Source organism: Strix aluco, chromosome 6 (assembly GCF_031877795.1).
Source record: "Strix aluco isolate bStrAlu1 chromosome 6, bStrAlu1.hap1, whole genome shotgun sequence".
In the NCBI taxonomy this organism is placed as follows: Eukaryota; Metazoa; Chordata; class Aves; order Strigiformes; family Strigidae; genus Strix; species Strix aluco.
In genome coordinates this window covers 43,036,418-43,058,626 of record NC_133936.1, presented here as the reverse complement: position 1 = coordinate 43,058,626, position 22,209 = coordinate 43,036,418, and the positions used below count along the sequence as shown (strand labels likewise).

General features: G+C 47.0%; 1 protein-coding gene across 1 annotated transcript in view; it reads right to left on the bottom strand.

Annotated features, from left to right (window-relative positions):
- Positions 1 to 2,254: 2,254 nt before the first annotated feature.
- TWIST2 (twist family bHLH transcription factor 2) overlaps positions 2,255 to 22,209 on the bottom strand; it is a 37,993-nt gene continuing 18,038 nt past the window's right edge. Inside the window, exon 2 of the mRNA XM_074828328.1 lies at positions 2,255 to 3,007. The gene's annotated coding sequence lies outside the window, so the exon portion shown is untranslated. The remainder of the gene's footprint in view (positions 3,008 to 22,209) is intronic.

Below are 22,209 nucleotides of genomic sequence, written 5' to 3'. Positions count from 1 at the left end.
CCTTTTCAGCAGCTGATTGAAACGCGTGTCTCTCTATTCATCAATTCAAGTGTGTTTTCTGTTAAAAATCTGCTATCTGGAGAGCTTACAGCTCTCAAATTGTCAGGACCTTTTGCAGCATTTGATAGTCTCAGTTCTCCACTTGGGAACCGAAACCACTCATCCAAGCCCCAAGGCATGGCTGTTTTCTGACTGGCCTGACCAGCTTTTACAGATACTACTTTTTCTGCCGGAAAAAAAAAAGAGTTGTATCATATCTCTGGGTTCCATATTTACCTCTCAAAGGCCATTCACCCACAAGAGCCTTGGCTAACCCCTAGATTTCATGGAAAAGGTACCAACAGGTGCTTGTGAGCAATTTATTTTCGGTAGTAGTTGCTAATGAACTTTGCACAGAGAGAGACCAGATGCTTTGCTCTACCATGACAGGTCATTAAATGCATGGCATCAGAGCATGGGGTTCAGCAGCCCTGACTCTTTGTAGCATTAAGGAAGGCACATGGCAGCTCTCATGGCACTGCTACAGCTGCACACATCTGGCCTGTGGCTTGGGTAAGTCTGACCATCTCCTCCTGGTCCTGGTCATGTCCTGGGAGAGCAGAGCAGCACACCAGGCTCTTCCGACGAGCCGTTAATAAGGCTGAAGTTGGGTTTGGGTGCCCATGCTTGAAAAAATGTCACTCCTTGTGGTGAAATCAGTTTGGTGCAATCTGGAGCATCTTTAAAGATTCACAAACTTGCAGAAATTAACAGACAAACATTCATACCCTGGGGAAAAAAAAGGAATTCCCTTTGCTGCATGACATGCTGCATCACATGACATCTGTTAAATTCACCTTCTTAAATGGTATTTTTGGCTCTGCTGGTACCAAAAGCCCAGGCTGAGATGTCATTTACTTTTCAGAAAGTAAGAGCTTCTAATGGATGTGATGTATTTCACTCTATGCAACTACTCTTGTTTTAAAATAAACATTTGACGTTGCAGCTCTGAAACCTATCAGGCAATTAATACATCTGATACACACATGTATGTTCTTGATTTGGCATGTTAAAATGTTTTTCTCTGAAGCTGGTTTAGATGGAATGACATGATTTATTTTTTAATGGCTCTAGACACCACAACGTTGTGCTTTTTTTTTTTTCCCCGGAGTCAATTATCCTTCACCATCTTTTCTTTCCCTTCCCAATACATCACTCCCAGCCACTTTCTGAGCACATTTCTCTTACAAAGATCTGTCTCACTTCTTGCTTTGCAAAGTCGAGTTGATAATCCCAACAACAAACGCTGATGGTCCCAAACTGCCTTTGCCAGAGACCTGTCCTTTAACCAACCTCTCTGTCACCTCAGTGTTGCAGTCCAGATGCTCTCAAACTAACCAGCATTGCTGTTAATCCAGCAGTGAAAGGGTGTGAAAACAAAAAGTCATTTGGGATAATTTAGCCCCACATTTCCAGATCCATCGTGATTGTTCTTTAAAGGAATTTTAATTATTTTTAAACATGTTATTTATGACCTTGGAAATTGAAACCTGGCGTCATCATGAGTATGACTGAGGGTCTGACAGGGCTCTGCAAGGCAGTGGAGGAAGGTTAGCGGGCACTAGCAAAGCCCACCAGTGTTTGCTCACAGAGTGGACGGTAAGTAAGAAGAAGGAGCAGATCAGCGAGTCTGAGGTGCAACTGGCTTTTGTGGGTTGTGCATCTTTTCTGGGCACAATATGCAAAGGCCTCTCTGGGTCATGGGCACAGCTTTTCCATCGCCATATGTTCATGCAGCCCCTCCCTGTGCTCTTTGAGAAACGCTTGCCCTTAGCATTTCCATCAGCACGCTTGATGGAGACCAACTTCTTGTTACTCTAGCTGAAGGCAAGAGTGCAGACCGGTGGGTCTGGTGCGTACTGAGATACATTGCATTTTGCTTAATAAAGGGCTCTGCTGAGAGCAGAAGCCACTCGAGCAGCGCGTTGGAGAACATGGTGCTGAAGAGGTGCACACCTCCTCCGCAGCACCTGCAGCCTGAGCAGACCCCCTGAGCCAGGACGCAAGTAAATAACCAACTACTCCTGGTATATGCAGGCAGACATCAGCCCAAACAAGTGATGCTCATACCTTCTGCATCTCATCACCCACTACCTGGGAAACATCTTTTAGCCAAATTGGTGAGTTTTGAAATATTGTGGGGTACAAGGAAGTGGCTCGGCTTCTGCTCGAAGCTGTGCAGTCAAGAATGTAAATCTCATACCTCCGGTAGCTGCATGACATCTTTATTTTATTGGCAAGAGAAGCAGTATACACAGCGACATTGCAGTCTCTTAGCTCATTAAAAATATCTCAATAAATAAAACAAATAAGCAACATATACACTGGAACAGAAAATGAAAAAAAAAAAGGGGGGGGGGGGGGGGGTGAGCGGTAGCAAATCATGGAGCAATAAGGAGGAGGCGGTAGAGTGTGGAGGGCAGTCTGTAATCCAGGCTGTACTTGAAACAAATCATGCAGGGAGCTGGGGACATGGTGGGCTTTTTTCTTCTTTTTTTTTTTTCTGAGAGCCTTGGTCCAGTTTTGACATTACTGTACAAGAAATCAGGTTTTGAATTTTAAAAAATAGACAAAAAAAAAACCAACCAAAAAAGAATACAGCTAAGGGGAAGTAAAATCCGAACCCAAAGATTTCTCATAAATGTATTCCTGAATTAAGATTTTTCAGAAAAAAAAAAAAAATTAGAAATAAAACCAAATGCACAGACAGACACACACAAAACCCAACAACAACGAACAACCAGGAATGTTGCTTCTCTTTGGTCAGTTGCTTGGGGAGAGATGTTGCAAAGTTTCAGACCGTTAGCTTTGGTGCTGTTTACTTCTCAGTCTAAGTGCTCCGCAAGAGTTCAGAGCGAGGGAGGTCAAGAGGGGTCTTCTGGACCAGTTTACTTGAGGTTGTTAAGGTTTCAGAAGCTACAAACTTGGATACATCCCAATTCCACTTCAGTTTCAGACACTGGACAGTCTGGAGAGAAGGAGAAAGAAAAAAAAAGAAAAATAAATATGCTGAATACAGGCCATCTTTCTGAGATATGCTGTCTGGTAAGTTTTTTTCCTCTACAAACCAAAGCTGTGGTTCATGAACACCCGTAACCACACGTTGAAACCTGCCCCTGGTCCCAGCAGTGTGGAGGCGCACGGTCAATCCAGCAGCTGGGTGAGATCCAGTGTACCAGGAGCAGCCCCCATCTCCCCTTAAGCAAGTGAAACGGGGAGATCAGATGCTCAGGCGAGTGAGATGGACTTTAGAAACCCCACCCACAGCGACTCTTGGCTCCTCCTGCAAAAAACAGGCAAATCCTGCTGGAAATGAATACGCTTTCTTTCCATCCTGGGGTAACGCTTTTACGCAATATCTAAGAACATCCAAAAACAGCAACAAAAAAAAATCAACCTCAACTTAATTCCTTTGACTTCTGGATGTATAGCCTAAGTTCAGAGCCTGGTAATGCCGCAGCCTTTTTTTGCATTGTACTGTGAAATGGTAAATCCATAGGCAAGAGCACTGTATCCATCAAAAAGTCCATATGCCGACAGCAGCATCTCCAACCCCAAGGGATGTTGTGCTAAACCCTTTCTCCGTGTGATTCCTGGTGACCCAACCCTGTGTATCATCTCTCCTTTGCCCCATTTATCAGGATGTGACAAGATGTAGCAACATGTTGGGGAACTCTGTTACCTGTGGGGTTTACTCTGATCTGCAGCAACCTGCTGTTGCTCATTTGTGGGCTGATGGGACAAACTCTGTGACCCGGCTGTGCCCATGGGAGATCCCATCAAGCTTGGGGGAGGGATGGTTTTGCAGGCAAGATGCTGTTTCTGCCTTCAGAAAGCCACCTCAGCTCATATATCAAAAAGCAGATATAATTATTTCCTCCCACTAAGGAAAACTTCCATTTAGCTTATTTCCTTTCCTTTCCTTCTCAAAGTTATTAATTATCTAATTACAACCACATTCTGCAGACGAGCTCAGGACTTGACAGGCTGCCCAGGACCACTTAGGAAAGCTTAACTGCTTGGTGTGTGCGAGCGGCAGTGGTTTGTGCATGTGCACGTCGGACAGATGACAGGCTGGCCCTTTCCTAATGCTGGCGTTGTCACAGCCCTAGCTGGGGAGGGACTCGGGAAAGGAAAATAAAATATAAGGAGGAGGAAGATGCCATGGAGCAATTTTCTGATGGTCTTTTTTAAAAATTATTTTCTCCAGCAAGCAGAAGAAAGGGTGGAGGATGTTCACTGCCAGCTAGAGGAGTATCACTGTGCCCTGCTCTTCTTCTCTGAACCTGGCTGCCATGTAAAACAAGGTGAGACCAGGTAGAAAGCAATACTGAGCTGATCTGTTTCCACTGACTTTTTCAATCCCACCCAAGACCGGAGAGGTCGGCACAAGGCTGCTCTTAGAGCAAAGCTGGTGATTTGCAAGCTGACGTCTTTAACCCTGGGTGAGAAGCCCTGCTCTGGCTGCTGCTGTAGTGTGGGATCTTGTTTCCACTGGTCCTTTCTAGTTTCCAGCAGCTCTTTTGGCTCTGGCCAACTGGAAAAATGGGAATTTCACAGAAGCTCAGTGCTAACAGGGTGTTTTGGCTTCCCAGTTACAGCCAGGTGAATGAGCTAGATCTATCCTGTGCCTCAGGGCTCTGACATGGCTCTCCTGTGCTCCCAGGGCTTAACCTATCCTTTTCCATCCCACACAGGGCACCAGGACCAGGGTCATGGTGGGCAGACGTTGCTGCTGCTCAGCCATTACTTGGCTAATGCCTGGTTATCAGCCATGGCAGAACCAGATGATCTGGTAGGCTATTTCCACTGGTATTTTCTGTGATTGTCCACCGGACGCTAAAGCAACTTATCTCAGCTGGTGGAGCAATATTATGACCAGATACAGAGGTCACCCAAAGGAAGCTGCTATACCTGGCTATGAAGAGGTTATTCTCCTCAGCTTGACAGGTACTTGTGTTTCAGTTCACATAGTGTAACATTTTGCTAGTTGTTCTTGCCACATATCCTACATAAGATCCACATCGAAGAGTAAAACCTGATCATTCACAGACTCAATCTGTCAGCACGATAGAAGGAAAGAAGTACACAAGATGAAAAAACAGCCCCTGTGTCACCTATTCCCTCTGTTTCTTCTTCTCTGGACCTTTGGGATGTTGGATGCTGACTGCTTTTGAAAATTGGGCTCTAAGTCACAATTTTGAAAACACATAAATGGTAACAGAAGGAGGTGGGCATCTTTATGTTGCATGCAGGGACACACTTTGGCAGTGGGATGTGTGGAAACATGTCCACTGCAGGCAGAGAAGTGATGAGATGTATGACGTCTACACCCAACCTGTTCCCCCTCAGTTACCCCCTCCAGGGTACCCAAATAGAGGAGTACTGTACTAAAAACCTGACAGCATCCCACATGGAGCTTAATAAGGTGAGGGGGCTTCAGTGACTTCTCAGTTTGCTTAGAGCAGTGGACAAATTATACTCTGATTCTCTCTTGTGATCCTCATGTCAGAAATCTGGTCCTTGCTCACTGCAGTTTGAGCCTTGGCTGAGTAAGACGGATAATACGCCAAAACACCTGCGGGCTGGTCTTTCCTCCTCTCCTACCCAGTGCTGCCACACCACTGCAGCCAGTGGTGGCTGCCTCCTCCCGCCCCTTGTTTCTGGAGAGCCCACTTTAAAGTGTCCCAGTAAACCCAGTGCTTTGTGCCTGGGCCCCCAAAGAGCTGACTCTCATCCCCCAACTCATACACCAAAAGGGGAAGCACGGCCCCGCTTGCCTTCAGGAGCTATAAAATGAGTCAGCGGGGCCCTTCTGGCTCCGTCCCCTCTTCAATTATAGAGAGCTTTTCCATAATGATTTTGTGCTTTAATGGACCCTCCCAAGGTCGTGCTTCATGTTTATGATCTTTTAATCCCAGAGGGGCTCAGCAAGGCGTTCGTCAAAGCCTGCCAAGGCACTCAGCTGGCAGCTACTCCTGTGGCACTTCTCAGCTCCGCTCCCGCGAGCCAGACCCACGGAGGTTTCCGCATGCGCTCCTGCAGGAATGGCTGCAGGTTTCCTATAGTGAGGTATGGAGCTATGGGACTTATTCTTAAAAGAAGCGGCAAAACCCAAAGTGGATTTCACAGAGAGAGGGCAGAGTTTCTTCCTGGCACTAAGCTGGTGTGATAGCACAGCAGGACCTTGCAGAGTTTAGTTTTAATCCCAGCTCACGCACAGGTTTGCTATGTAATTGCTCTCTCTGCGTGTGCCTCAGTTTCCCTGGTTGGGAAATTGCAGTACATCCCTTCCTCTTTTACAGAGCATCTGGGATTTAGTCAACTGGTGCACGTAAGGCACCTTGTGACTCTCCAAGGCATAGCTGAAGGGCATAATACTACATTATAACACTGCATGATTACAGTAGCTGGACTGAGAGATGACACACAGTGAAGCACTCTGCTGAATAGACTTTCCAAGGATTTCTCTTACACCGCAGCTTGTAACACAGAATATAGTTGTTATGCACTGCTATATCGCAGACCCAGTGCAGTTTCTTCTGTGAATTAAAGTCCAGTTGCTCTGTTTTTTCCTTGCTTTAGGAGCATTTCCCAGGCCAAGACCAGAACATGCGAACCACAAGAGCAGAGAGCTGCTGGCTTGATGTAAGGTGGCAGCAAGAGCACAGCCCTGGTTTCAGGAAATTTTGCAACATGTCCCCAGGGTCTTCACTTATATAGGATTAGGGTGGTTTTGGTTACAAAGGGATTGAAATAATTTCCATAACATGACCAAGAGTGCAAATGAAATAGAAAATGCAGCAAAACTGTTTGAGCTTGTTTGTTGGTTTTGTGTTTGGTTTTTTTTTTTTTTTTTTTTAAAGGATGCTTTTTCAACTTCTTTTAAAGTTGGGAATGTAAAAAAATGGTTCTGCCCCTGGGGCCCAGCCTCTCTCTCTCCATGTGGGCTTCAGCCAGCCAAAATCCCTACCAGGAAGGTGCTGGCCCACCTTCTTGCCTTGTGTGTGGGGCTGGGGCTGGGGTCAGGCAGTGAGTGGGGGGATGAGGGGTGCGAGTGGCGGCGGGGTGCAGTACACACCAGTTGCTCACCCCGCGCCAGCTGGTACTGATTTCAGCAATCACCAAGAAGTTTATAGACTGTTTCCTCCCCCCTTCCCCTTCAACTTAGGGAAGTACAAAACAACGTGGGTCAACACAGAGACCCCAGCCCTGCTCAGTGGGTCAGTGCAGGGCACGCTGCCCATGGGCTGACGGAGCTGCCTTCAGGCACCTCCGGAGTGGATGCGGTTTCTGACCAAGCGTCTTTGCTGAAAGGAGTTTGAATTGCAATAACGGATTTCTTATAAGTGACACCAGCGGGCACGCTCCTCACTGACCCTGCGTGTGGCTGCCCCGGCGGTCCTGGCCAGTTTCCCCACTGACCCACATTGTCCCGGCAGCTCTGCTGCCTTTGGCACTGTCCCTGCCACCGTGTTTTGCCTCCTTTGAAGTCTCTCTCCCCAGACTGTGCCTGCTTTTTAAGTATCCCCACAACATTCATTTTAATGGGATGTTAACTTCAAGGGCTGCTTTTTTGGTGGCTGTGGAGGTTTGGAGCAGGGAGCAGCATTGCTGCAAGGCAGGCTGGGGAACAGCGGGGCTGCCTGGGGTGAGGAGGTAGGACACAAGCAGAACAGGCAGCAATGATGGGCACGGGCGACAAAAGAGCTCTGTGATCTTCCTCCCTGGGAAACAAACACGCACGGAGGAAACAAATGCTAAACCAGCTCACGAGAAAGTGCCAAACAAACTCAGCTGGAGATCCCCATCACCACCATGTAGAAAATCATCCTTCCAAAATGAGAATAACCAGAAAGGATCAATATAGGGAAACACACAACAAAAGCCTTCTTGGGCTATCACTGGTCCTCGTCCATGCTGTTATTTAAGGCTTCACTGTACTAGGTGCTGCACAATAGCTGATAAGATGTTATGGGCAAGTTACAGGGTGAATGGGGAAGGAGAAGTCCCCTGTTGAGTTGGATCCGCTTGGACATAACACCTGAGCAAGCATGTTAGGCAGTGACCTCTCTGGTTGTTGCCCATGTGTATCTTCAGGGCTGGAGAGCCTCTATATATTTATCAGGAGGAAGGAAATGTGACATAGATGAGTTATTCTGGAAAAGTCCAGCCACCGGGTTCAAGCAATGCTGTGTTACAACACAAAAGAGGACGCTCTTGCTTTAGAAAATCAATAAAATGTTTCAGTCGGCGCTAAGTAGCAGCTGCCCTTAATATTTTTTCAAAATAAATAAATGCGGCTAGTTTGGTTATTGCATTATGTCATACCCCCGGTACGCCCGCCCGCCGCACCAGCGCTGTGTGCGTCTTGCCCCGTAGGCACAGGCACAGGGAAAAACAACAGCGAACAATGCAAAACGTGACTTGGGGGTGCACGTGTCGGCCCCCGTGCCTTCGGAGAGAAAAGGTCAGCATGGGCTGGCGTGAATTTTTGAAATGCCAAAGCAAGCAGCTCCAGAAATTGGATTGTTCTTTTTTAGATTAGGAAATGCCAAGCTGGAGGGGAGGACGAATCTCAGCATATTGACTCTCAGGCCAGAAAGTCTGAATTTGGATTACTTCTGGCCATGAGAGCTCTGTCTCGCCTGCCTACTGGGACAGTGGGTTGGATGCAACCTGTGGCAGTCAACCTGGGCTCCTGCAAGCATCCCGTGCTCCTCTCTCCCCACCTCTGTGACCCAACTCAGCCACAGATTTGCCAGCCAAGGGGACTGCCATTAAGACATCTTGAAGTGCAGAGGTCTGAGATACCAAGGAGGATCTTGCTGGGGACACAGAAATCACCTAATTTGGCAGAGGTTGTCATTGTCATGGGCAGGGTCCCTAATGAGGTGCTCACCACCAAATTCCCCCAGTTCACCCCTTAACCTTCCTCATTCCTGAGCCTGGTGAACAGGGACCATCGCTTCCAGCTGTCTTGAGTATGACTGCTTTAAAAAAGCATATGGCAAGCATCAGCAGTAATATCCACGGTCAGGTTTGTACGCTTTGCCTTCCAGCATCCTGTGGTTTTTTATCTGCTCAAAACCTTCTGAAACTTATGTTGCTTGAGCTGAAAATTTTCCATGCCCAACGGTGATTCCTCTTTCTTGTCATTGTTTTTGTTTTCTGGAGCCTGGGCAAAAAATGGTCCAGCTGTTTTGGAGTACAGGGAGAGTGGAAAACAGCCGTGCTCCAAAAATGCTGAAGGCTTCCCTGTGACTGTGTGTTGGAGGCTGGGATGGCAGTGGGTGGAAAGCTGAAAGGCAGCATGCAAATCGTCCGACTTGCAAAGCAGCTTCCCACCTGGACCTGGAGGAAATTAAGTTTGTTTTGACCTCGTTCTGAGCCTCCCAAAATCGCCTTCCAACTATGCACAGGCTGAGTGTTTCTGTGAGCCATATGAAGCAGGCCTGAGGCAGGAAGCATGGGGAGTTATTTTGGCTTGGCTTTTATCACAGCACCGTTAAACTTGCAGCCACCATGAAGCAGCAGAGATGTGCTAAGTTGGAGGTGAGGTGGCTGCCAGGAGCTGGCTTGGAGCTGGCCTCATGACCAGCAGTTTGGGACATACACAGGGAAACCACGTATTTGCTACCTAGACCAGGTGAAATGTGTTCCCAGCAGAGTGCCTGGCCAAGCTTTGGCAAACTGGCACGGCGGCTCCTTAACCCTGGGTGGTGGGATGCCTCTTGCTTCCCTCCTGCCTGAAGAAGAACCTGGGGTCATGTAGTGAGCTGAAGTTAAGGTATGCCCAAGTGAAGGCTGTGCAGGCAGCCTTCCCTCTCTCCTGCCATGCCCACAAACCCTCCGAGCCCTCCTACGAAGGATCCTCTTCACCTGATGCTGTCCTCCCTCTTCCTGCTTCACCCAAAGCAAACAATTGCTCCATAGCCGAAGGCAGCACCGCTTGTTTCTAGAGAGTGTGTAGAGAAGCTTTTGCTCTATCAGTCAAAACTGGATGTCAGAAAGTGATATTGGAGTGACACCAGAGGAATTTTCGAAGATTTTCAATTCTGCAATTTCTGTGTTGAAATTTCTGCATAAAACATTCATCAAAAAGGCTAAAACTCAAATTCAAACACATGGAGAATTTCAGCTGAATTTGTCAAAATCTTTTAAGTGTGATTATGGTCTCTGTTTAAGGATGGGAAAACTCTATTTGCACATGTATTGTTCATGTTTATGCATGGTTTAATATATGTTAAATATTTTCATAAAAAAGTCAAAGGAAGAAGGGATATTGTGTTCTGCGTATAGCATACATAAAGCTACACTCGCTGCAGGCATTGGCTGAATCTCTACCAAAGGGATATTCTCAAATTATCTTATGGAGTTGACAGCTGTCCCCAGAGCCACAATGGATTGTAGTGTATAGTAGAAATTTAAAATATTTTTGTGATTTGAATGGTGCAAAAATTTTTAGGAAAAATACCATATTGCTTAGCAGCAGCAGGACCTTTGCGAGCAGGTAAACACGTGCCCTTCCTTGCGGGAAAAGCCAGCGTGTGGCAACCCCTGAGAAAGATGGAGAGCCATATTTCGGAAAGCCATTTCCACACACCAGCATTTTGGAATGTGAAACTTGACCACACTGCAACAGGGTGCCTGGTTGGGGAAAATCAGGACAGCAGCAGTGTGGGGTGGGACACCAATGCTTGAGTCGTGTCCTTGAGCACATCTACCTTGCTGCCCACCCATCTGCCTGGGAAACCAGCCCGTACTTGTTGTGCAATAGTCTCTGGGGATACCCAGCTGCCACGCAAGGGGCTGGGGGACCTCTTCCTGAACACGACCAGAGGGGAGTAGCAGAGGTGAGGCATGAAGGGGAAACTGAGGCACAAAGGAACAGCACCTTAAAAGAGCAGAAATCCCTTGATTTTTAGGCCATTTCTGACCATGAAAGGCTAAAAAGATGGGGGTGGGGAATAAGTTCCCATCCTCATGGTTGCTTTCTGCCCTCAAGGGAGTGCTGGTTGTTGTGGCCGTGACACAGACCCCTCCATGGGCCAGGAAAGGAAAGAGCCTGAACGTGCAGCCGTCCCTCAAGCAACAGAAACGGCAGCAGGGCCAGTCGTCAAGGCTTTAGAGGGGAGGAAGCAGCGGAGAAAGGAATTCAGATAATTGTGTACATGCAGAGGCGGGAGAGAGGGCCAAAATCAGATCTAATGCTGCGGGTACAGACAGACTGAAACCAGATACCCTGGCTTGTGTTTTTCTGCCTTTGCTGGTATGAACCCTTATCAACCATCCCCTCTTGAAGACTCCCAGTTGAAGGAAAGCCACAATTATGTGCGTCTTACAGCTGGGAAACCATTTAAAAACATATCCCTTGCAGTTGTTCATTCCTGAGCCGCAGGGTCCCCCCTGCTATCTCCAAAAGTACCCCTTGCCATCTAGAGGAAAGCCTCTAATCTAACTTACTCCAGGCTTTTCAGACCTTGGACGATTTATCTGCCCATGGCTGGTCCGAGGGAAAACCTCCTCCCCGTGTCCAGCAGCTCCCCAGTTTGTTATTGGGAGCATAACTAGCGGTTTGATGGGGATGTGGCATAAGAAAACAGAGATTTAAGCTTTTTCTCCTCCCTTTGAGAATGTTTCTGTGTCCCCAGCCCCTCCTGCACACCGCTGAGAAAGGTCAATGCTTGCTCACACCTCACTGTTTAGGAAAAATTGCGGTGATGAAAGATCCTAAAGAGACAATGCCAAAAAAAGAAACCAATGGGAGAGCTCGTGACCCTGATCCCTCCTGCCCGTGTCTCGTCCTGGCCGACGGAGTAGGACAGAGCACACCCACAAGACTGGGAATCAGATCAGCTGCTAAAACCAGTTCCTCACTCACAGCTGAAATAAATCCTGGGCACTTGTGAGTGCTCCTCTCTAAGTACCCACAGCAGAGAGAAGAGGATTGATTCAACTTTTTTCAAAATAAGTCTAATGTCAGCAGGCAGCCAATATTGATTGAAATGACTGAATAATCTGGCTTTAAATCCTTTTTTTTTCCCTCACTCTGCTGCAGAAAGGCTCATTGGTGCCCATGGCCACCAACCTAAATACACATTATCTATGCAGTAGATGTCAGGGCGTGCTGCCCTGGAAGAGCTGCCTGACCTGTAAGGTGCTCAAGTCCAATTTAACAATGCTGCAATGTGTTTGTCACATTATTTTTTCTTTTTTTCACCAGATTATTTTTTTAATTAAAAAAAATTTACAAAATATAGCAAACTGACATTTTAGAAACGCACGAGACACCATTTGCTTGCATGGATCCGGTGCAGTTGACACTGTGTTTACCAGAATGGCCTGTATTTAAAACTGCTTTATTAATCTATAAAGTCTTATCTGTTAACATATTAATCAGCAGTTAATTGACTGCTTTTGACTGCCACATACTTTACTATTTTGGTATCTATCATGCAGCTGACCTTCTTGCACCCAGTTCATATTTAAAAGTGGAAAATGAGCTTTTCCATTCTTTCAGCTTCAGGCGTACCTCTGCAAGGCTAAACTGTCTGGAGCAAAAGAGGTGTCTCCAGCACCAGAGGAGGTTGTGACTCTCACAAACAAGTTTAACATCTCTGCATGCTCTGATCTCTATTTTTCCTTAGCTCCTGATAACCGAGCTGTTGTTTTTTCCTTGCAGCTTCAGTTTCTTTCTACTTGAGAAGAAGAGAGAGATGCTCACCAAAAAAGAGAAGCTGAAGGGCTGGCACACCCCACCCTGGACCCGTGAGGTACCTGTAAGCTCAGAGCTCCTTTGGGAAACCAGCTCTGCCCCGACTCAAATCAGCACAGCTCACCCATGCCCATCAATGTGGGAAAGCTGAGGTGGCCTCCGTTACACCCAGAAACTCGTGGGCTCAACAACCTCCCATGGGAAAATTTGCCCTTTGGGGCCCTGAAATACCAAGAAAGCCACTTCTTCAGCATTTCGGCTTGGGGCTGATTGTCTTAGCCCAGGTAAAATCAGCCGCCTGGGGCTGGCCTCATGGTAGGGAGGAGAAGCCAGAGCTCTGCAAGGAAGCATTTTGCTGCTGGGACACTCAGAGTTTCTGTGTTATGTCCTGCCTCCCTGCAGCAACCTCCAGGCAGTTAATAATATTTGCTCCAAGGTGCTGTGTCTGTCCCTCACCAGAAAATTAAACCAAACAAAAAAAAGCTTTGAACAGGAAGGAGCCCCCCCCAAGGAACATTTCCCCCAGTCCTGCACTCCTCCACAGCCTGATCATTGGCCTCTTTGGGGCAGTGGGGCTCGTCGCAGCTGGAGGAGGAGGTAAGTTTGTGGGAGCCCCTTGTTAAAATCTTGGCAGCACATCACTGAAAGCTCAGCTAGAAATTGCCGAAAGGCGGAAGCTGCTAATGAGCAGTTGGAGCAGGAAAAAGCAGAGCTGCTTCAACGTTTGAAAAGACCGTCTAAGCTCCGTCCTCGGCTCTGCCCAGCTGCCTCGTGGGTGGCTCAGAAGAACAAGCGCCGGGGGACACCACCAGCATCTCCTGACCCATGAAAGGGCAAGTGGCCAGGGAAAGCCAGCAGCTGGGGGCAAAGAAGGACAGGAGGGAACCAGCCACTGCCAGCTTTCCCAGCTAACGGAGAAGCAGGGAAAGCCCATCACTCTTTCCTTGGGTTCATCTCCCCTCCTCAGAGGCACTCACACATAAACCTGGCTTTGCACAAGGAAGGTGTAGAACAAAGGAGCAGGGAGAGGGGAAAAAGACAGGGAATGAGATGTTCCTCTTGGGAAGCTCAAGTGAAATAGATGTGGTTGGGAAGGAGAGGTAGTGCAGATACAGACGTGTCCTTAAAGAGTGGCCCTGAAGCTGATGAGGCTTATGCCAAGGATGAGGGCAGTCATCATGTCTTCCTCTGCCTCGTGAGCCCCCCATCCTCCAGCCTCTGGGCTTCTCAGATGAATAGGGGCCCCAGCTGCCAGACAACAAGCAATTTTCTGGGCAGCCACTCAGTTCTCCTTGCCTGAAATGCACAGTCAAAGCAGTGCCAGAGAGATGGAAATATGTTATGTAGAAATCAGGTAAGGAGGGCAAAGTTGTTATGGATGGGCCATACACTTCTACTGAGATGCTCACAGCAAAAGCCATGCAAATCTTACCCTGCACAAGCACAGCTTGTAAGCTAAGGCTTAATTTATTTTAGGAGACAGTTGCATGACCCGTTACAGCTTAATGACTTATACCATCAACTGGGCTACGATGACTGACTGTGTATCTGCGCTAAGCTGTTTGCAAAATAAAATATATTGGTGCTGAAGACAAACACGTTCTTGTAGGCTGACTGACACTCTCTGAAAGGAAAACATCAACAGGAAGATGGTTCTTCTTCCTCTTGGGAATACGTGAAGACGGTGGCTTAGGGCAGCTGGCGCCGCATGCGGCATGGTGCAGCATGCTCTGACAATGCTGGCAGTCAGTGTGAAATGTGTCTCTGGTCCCTGTCCGCCTCTACGGGGATAAACACAACTAAGATATGAAATGGGCTGTAAAAATACCCTTCTGCCTCCACCTCATTTTAGAATAGCAGAGAGTATTGGAAAAAGGGAAACCTCTTCTCCTCCCTCTGCGTTCCTGCCAAGATAATACAAATTCTAGGAAAAACACCTTCTCTAAAAATAAATATATACATCTGCAGCTTTATTCTTTTTCCAAGGGAACTCTTTCGGTCTGGCCTGCTCTGCCAGCAGTTTCCTTATAAGCTCTCCTTATTTTTCCTGTGTGTAGCAAGTATTCAGCTGCAGTTTGCAAACCTCATGAGTGGCAGCATCCCTGTGGGAAGTGACAAACATCGTTCTCTGGCTCCAGAACTGGGACTGAGCACCAGCAGGTCCTACCCCAGGGATGAGACCTTTCCTACCCATTTCCTCAATTTACCTATCCCTGCCCTGTTTAGATTAGGTACTTTGGGAGCAAGTCTTGCTGTATCTGTACATGGCTGAGCACAAGGAGGAACAGCCTCAGCTTTTTTTCATCAGTGCAGCACAAAGACTCTGTAATAATGTTGACTCCTAAGAGTAAATCAGCAAGTGGATGACAGCCGCCATCCGTTATGACTGACTCAACTGCGCCGATTAATGCCAGTGGAATTAATAACAACAACAAAAGCCCTGCTTTAAAAGCATCGATGGTTTAAACTCCTTACTTAAAAACAAAACAAAACAAAAAAACCTGGGGCCACCCACTAAAAAGCAGAGATAGTTTGCTTAAAATCAATGGCATTTTGTGGGCTTCTGTGAACAATCCGCAGGACAGGTACGATCGCCTTACGAACTCGAGGTGCTTTTTAATGTTTGATACAGTCACTGACAAATAGCAGCTGAAACACCTGTAGACCAGATGTGCACAGCTGTACGTGTGCTGCTGCTGATCAATCTTCAGATTACATCATGCTCCAGATGCCTGACTTCAGAAACGCTTGGAAGGCAGAGCTGGAGTGCGAACTGCAAGCTTAGGCATTTCTTTCTTCCCAACAGCAATGCCGTGCCTCCTCTGCACGCAATGCCGAGCCCTTTTGTTGTCACCTTGACCTGCACAATGCAGCCTCAAAGCAAACAGAGGAGAAACTCCAGCCAGCCATTTGGGGAGAGACACTGGCATCCTGTAGCCAGGAATAATGCCTCTGCATGATTAATGTGCTGGGGAGATGGGCGATGTATCATCCACTCTGTGTTTCTACCACCTGAGACCCAAAAAACCATCAACACTTGCCTTTCAATTGGTTTATTCTGGTGTTTCTCCACACTGCAAGACATGGCACAGCTTCACTATCTCTCTACAGGCACACACGTGTGTGTGTGTGTGCATGTATAAAGGAACTGCTGTGAAAGTCAAGTGATTTTAATTTTCAGTGGATTCATTCCCTTCAAGAAGTATGGCACTTGTGCCTATAACACTGGGAAGCAAAATTTTGCCTGCCCTGAGAGAAACTTGGAGGTGATGGCTGAAAAAAGACCCTGGTTTTTTGCATTTGGAATAGGGAAAAAAGTTATCCTTTTGCTGATGAAGCTGTGTTCACTCTTCAAAACTGGCAAACAGCTGCTGGGGCGGATTCCCTGGAGCTCGGGGGATTTAATCCTCAATTTTTACAGTTACGGACCTTTACAGAGCATCACAAAAGCCCTTAATGCGAAGAAGCACAATTCTGTCTCCTTGCCCAGCATGCTCAATGCCACCATGCCCTGGTCTTGGCAGAGCTGGAACTTGCATCCTGGGTGATGTTCCCAGATGTTTACAGAGAAAAGGGTGCTACTTTGGCATCTTGCCCCTAGCATGAGGCAGTGTTTGAAGAATGTGCCCTCACTCACCACACCCTGGTCCCTGAAGTCAGCGATCGCAACTGCTCGGCCTCAGCCCGGCAGCGTTTCACGTGGCGGCAGGTGCAGGTTTTTGATAACCACCCAGGCTCTGAGTAACGATGGTGAATCAGTGTACGTGTTACTAATCTCCCAGGACTTTCAGAAGGGATTGTACCAGGCCAGGTCTCCATCTGGGATTGATCATCACAGCTTCATTGAAGTCAAGGGGCCAAATTCTCACTTGGAATAAACCAGCTTAACTCCACTGCAGTCAATAAAGCTACTCTGATCTTTTTTTATGGCAAGAATAGTCCAACTCTTTAAAATACGTGAGGTTACAGGGTGTTGCCCTCATGCAGAGGGAGTTACATTTTAATACGCTGAACAATCCTGCTGGGGTAAGAAGTACTTGGCATCCAGTGAGGCACTGTGGCGCATGCTGGTGATGTTAAACACGCCATGCTTCAGAGAAAGCCACCAACCAACTGACATGCAGGTCTGGGGCAAGCACAGCTCGGGACAGGAGCCCCTCTGCATTCACCTTTTTGGCTTCCTGTACACGACTGATGCTAACAGCATGCCTCTTGGAATGATGACAGTGACTTTGAATATGGGGGCTTGCTTTGCATTCGTTATCTGCTAGTGCTGGGAGGTTCTTTCTCTCTGTCTTTGATGGTCTAACAGCTACATTAACATGGATACAAGCCTGGCAAGAGCCATCCTGGGTTCTGCATCTCTCCTGGGCCATTTCTAGCCTTTACTTCAAGTACCGCACTGTATAATCCTTCTCATAAACTTTATAGCTTTTGCCTTCCATGTAGACGACATTGCCCATGCTTAAAACTGGACCTCTAGACTTCAGCCTGAGTCCTTTCATCCAGCTGCCACTCTTTAGTTTAATAAGCCCCTTCCTCCCCCTGCCTTGGTGCTTATAATCATCCCTGCCACCCCTTATCTCCTTGCCAGTCTCTTCTCGAGGATGACTCTCTGCTGCCTGGGGGTGCCCAACACAACACAGCTTTGCATCAGGAGACCTTTGCAGGACAAGTGGAAGGAGATGAGGTTACTTGCATGGCTAGAAGGGGTTTTGGAGTCTGTGGAGGGTTTGGTTTGAAGATGCCATGTTTCAGCATGGTCTCGTTTGCTTTGCTTCAAGCCTCTTGGTTGGCTCTGGTCAAACAAATGCTTGAATGTGCTGTTTTTCAGCTCTGTGCACCTTGGACTGTGGTGGCTACTAGTTAAGGTAATGGCAGGACTTTCTGGAGAGGAAGGCAATAACAGCAGCTGTGAATCTCCCTTGGGTCTGGTCATGGGTGAAATATTTTATCTTTATTTTTGCGGTTTCTGATGTTGCCATCCTACTTTGGGAGTGTGGTCTCCTGAGGAGATAGCAGCAACCCATCGGTCCCTGTCTGGGTTCTGAGCAACCATGAATCACTCATTTTTCCAAGACTCATAAGGCTAGCATCATTGCTTCTAACTCTGCTTGAGGTTGGCCGGCTGCTTTACAGGCTTTCCTGAAACTGTTACGTGGGTGATGCTGAGCAAGTAAGTAACGGGAAGCGGGAGAGGGAACGATCTTACTCACAACCTCTTTAGCAACACATTTTCAGCCTGGACAGTGCTGTGAGCTCCCCAGGATGAGAGCTGCCCAACTCACTGCTCTGTTCCAAGAGCCTGCACTCCCATAAACTAACATCCTGAGGGTTCTAATTTCCTCTGCAATGACTAACTAATAATTTTTAATTTTTTTTTTCATGTGTACCAGTGACCTGGGAGTGGACACCAAAGGTGGTGTGTTCTGCTTGCTGTCTACCAGCTTTCTATGTTGCTGCTTTGTGCTTCTTTCCTAAAAATAAGCTACCCACTTCAGAGTTTTCATATCAGTTTTTCATCACAGTTCTGGAGTTTATGGCTTCACGAGAGGTAAAACAAAGTTGATTGCTCCCTTGCTGTTATTTTTCAAAGGGAAACAAACCGCCTCACTCCAGCAAGTTCAAACTCCCAGGGGAAGAAATATGCAAAGATGAAATCTCTCTGCTAAAGGAGCAAAAAAGTCAGCGTGCCCTTAGCTGAAGTATTTAATCGCATGCCTAATGTCTAAATGTGTGTCGTTAGCCCCGCTGACTTCAGTGGGATTTAGCACACGCACTAAGGATGGACGTTAACATGCTCTGCTGAATCAGAACAGGCTAGCAAATGGTTACCAAGAACTTGATTTGCATGCAGCATGTACACAGAAGCCTAGAAAAAGCTCTGGAAAATTGGTTTATATGGTCTTTTCCATCCTGTCATTCTGCAAAAGGCAGATGTATGTTTTCTTGTCTCCAGTTGTCAAGGTTTTTGAATTTCAGTGATTAAATGAATGGGTTAAGTCAACATTTTCAACCAAATTAGTGTGGATGACTCAGCTCAACGCCAGCTGGCTGGTCTTGTTTAGGTTTGCCAGCTGTAAGCTGGACTTGTTTGAACCTTTGAGTCTGAGCTCTGCTAGGTTCCCACTGAGCTAATAACCTGTATTACTGTGGTACTGATGCAATCCCCTTTCTGGAGGGGAGGAAGATGAGTTCTCTGCATGTGTTTAAAACAAAGACTTTGTGCCTTGACTTTGGCAATGCCGTTCCTCTCTGAATTTCACAAGCTGTCCTAGGATGTGTGGACCTAAGCTAAGCTTGTGCTCCTGTGAATCAATGGCTTACTGTGAAGTTGCTTCCTGGTGGGCTTCTCATCTGACTGCCTGGATTTACAACTGATGCTGAATAGCTTTTCTGCTCTATACAACTGAGTTTTACACACGGCTTATGTTTGCAGTACAGCAAAATGTTTCCTGAAGTTTCTTATTCCCCAGGTTAAATCTGCACATGTTTGTGAAGCGTGAGGGAGACTGGATGTTACATTTAGTGATTGAAATGGAAGCTTTAAAGGCTCATTAAGAAATCAGATTGAATGCAGGTATAGGGAAGTATTGGTCTATCTCTGTCTAGAGTGTGCATGCTTCTACACACAATACACAGGTCATCCTTGATACCATATTTAGACTTTAAATATACTGTAGGTGTGTAGGATGTCTGTAGTGACTTAATTTAAGCACTTTTCACTCCTCTGTTCTTTTTACCAGTTAAAGATGCTTTTGTTTTCTTTTGAAATTTCTGGTTGCCACTCTTATTCAGGCACAGATTGGTCTCATCATATCTACATGCACACTTCTCCTACACATGTAGCACCTATAATACAGCATTTGCCTGTATCAGTAAATATTGGTGTGTATGTATATACATACATGTAAATCCACCTTAAAATTGGTGTTCATCTATTAGGGAGTACAACCACAGGGATACCACTGACAACCAAAGAGATTCTGGTTTTAGACATCACACCTTGTGGAGAGGGTCTCTTCTTCCACCTGATCCTCCGTTCTTAGCGAATGAGATATTAGCTGTATTTCTTATGACTTCCTCACACGAAACATAAATGGGCTTCTAAGGATCAGAAGTTCCTCAACTTAAAGGCTCCCTAAAACCAGTAGTTATTTATATTTATAGTAGTTATAGCATCAGTAAATGAGTGAATGAAATGAAGTTTTAGGAGCTGGGCCCAGGGAGGTCGGCTGATTCTTGTGGCACACAATTTTTCCTTGAAGGTGGAAGAAGTAAAAAATGCAAATGGAAAGGAACTCACAAGCTTCCCCTACCTGAACATGACTGCTGCAGCTAGGAAGGATAAAGGCCGTTACCTAGAGCAGCGTGCCTGGCTGGGAGCTAGTCTCTGCAACATGTCTGAAGCTGCAGCCACTTGAACCGCAACTGGAAACCTTTGCAGCAATGCAACGTGCTTCTGTCCCTGCGGGACTGGCAGGAAGCCTTTGGAAATCAGCACTCCCCAAGTGAAAATAACTCATTTGCTTGTGCCATGGCTGCCAGCTGGGGAGATGTCCTCAGGCTGGGGGAGCTGTTGGGCCACACTTGTCTCCTGGAAGTGCACAGATGCACCCTACAGGAAATTTAACCTGCCATCCCACGCGATTTGGCGGAACAAAGTGATCTCTGCCCTTTTCATACTTACTTATATTTTTAGTTGACTGCATAATCTGGCCCTCTACAAAGTCCCTTCAGGAGGTCACACAGCTGAAATAATAGCTAATGAATTTTTAAAAATGATTTGGGAGTTAAATAGTTTATTCTTCTTTTCCTTCCCTCGGTCCCTCTTTGGCAAACACTCCTGGGTTATTCTACCAGAGTGCTTTCCCTTCCAGGACAGGGCATGCTGCAGAAGCATCTTATTGTGTATGAAGGAAGGACCTATGTTCATCCCCAGGTGTTTGCATGATTTGTTTGTGATAATGTTTGCATTTATCTCTGGTTGTGGGATGGTCTCAAATCCAGAGGATGGTACTCTTGGACTTCTCCAGTATAAACTATCCAAACTATTTCCATCTATGCCCTGTTAATGAAAGGAGCTGAGTTTATTCCTTTCAGTGGAGCTGTGCCTAGTTACACAAGCTGAGCTCTGACTGCAGAGATTGGTGGTTTGTACCTGTTCTGGGGGAGTCTGCTCCCCTTTCCATGTCTGCAAAGATCCTCCCATGTGCATGGGCTGTGGATGAGATGCTTAGCTTTTGGGAGCTCCCTGCCTTTTCAGGGGATCACCTCTGATGAGACCCAGCCAAGTCATCATCTTGGCTGAGGATTGTTCCTAGGCACAAGAGAGCCAAGGGAATGCCTGTGGGCTGCCTTTCCAGGAAAGGGAGCTGTGGTCTAGTTCAGGAACCAGAAATGTCTGTGGAGATGGCCTGGGCCACTGCAGTAGCAGGACATGTAGGGGCTGCTCTGAAACTGCTTGTGTCTTCTCCTGGACTTCCAGCTGTATACCTCAACCCTGAATATGTTGCTTTATCCCTACTTACGTTGGTCTTGTATATTATGGGTTTAAGTTTTTCCAAGAGATTCAAAGAGCAACTGAATGATAAAGACTCTCAGACATGAGCATAGGCTGGCATTCTCAAAAGGATCAAGGAAACTTCATACCTTTCAAAAAAATCTCAGTTCTGCAGGGGCCCTAAATCTCTTTCACCTCACCTCTCTGCTTCAGTCTGTTCATCAGACCCTGTCACTTCCCTAATAACAGATCAGAGGAAGGAAGTCCTGCCTGTTTAAAGGCCAAGTTCAGCGCAGTGCTCTGGTGGGGAGTGGGCCCTTGCACATGGTGAGGGTGAAATAGTTTTGTCGTGCTTCAGCTCAGTGATGTTTGGCCATGTTTGTCATGATCAAACAAAACAGCCTGGCTCCCTGCTGTGCAGGGAGATGCAAAACCATCAGGGTGAATTTTGACCTACCTCATGTTTGGTAGCAGATGAGAGCTGGGGACCTACTGCTCTTGTGGGAGAGCTGGGGGGGGGGGGGGGGGCTTCAGCTCGCCTTTGGGTCAGGGTTGGCACCAGGTGGGGGAGAAAGTGGGGAAACCTTCCTAGTACCCTGCAACCAGTCTCTGGGAACCCTACTTACATCTTTCTTCCTTCCTTGTTTTTTGTATCCCCGGAGGTTGTGTAGGTGTGAAAAGGGTGTTGCTGGCTCCTGAGAGTCTTTCTGCCTCCAGTCTGTCACTTTCTTGACCCTGATGCTCATGGCAGGTCTCGCTGCTCCCCCTTCATCCCAGCCATTGTGCCCACAACATCCAAGTGATGGCAGTGCTCTGTGGTCTGCACAGCAAAGTGGAGATCCCCACTGTGAACAGGCTCCTCATGTTAGTGTGATGCCTGGTGAGTTCTCAGACTCCCTTTGTGATAAATCCCAGCCAAAGCTGCTCATTCTGCCTGCTGCCTCTTCCT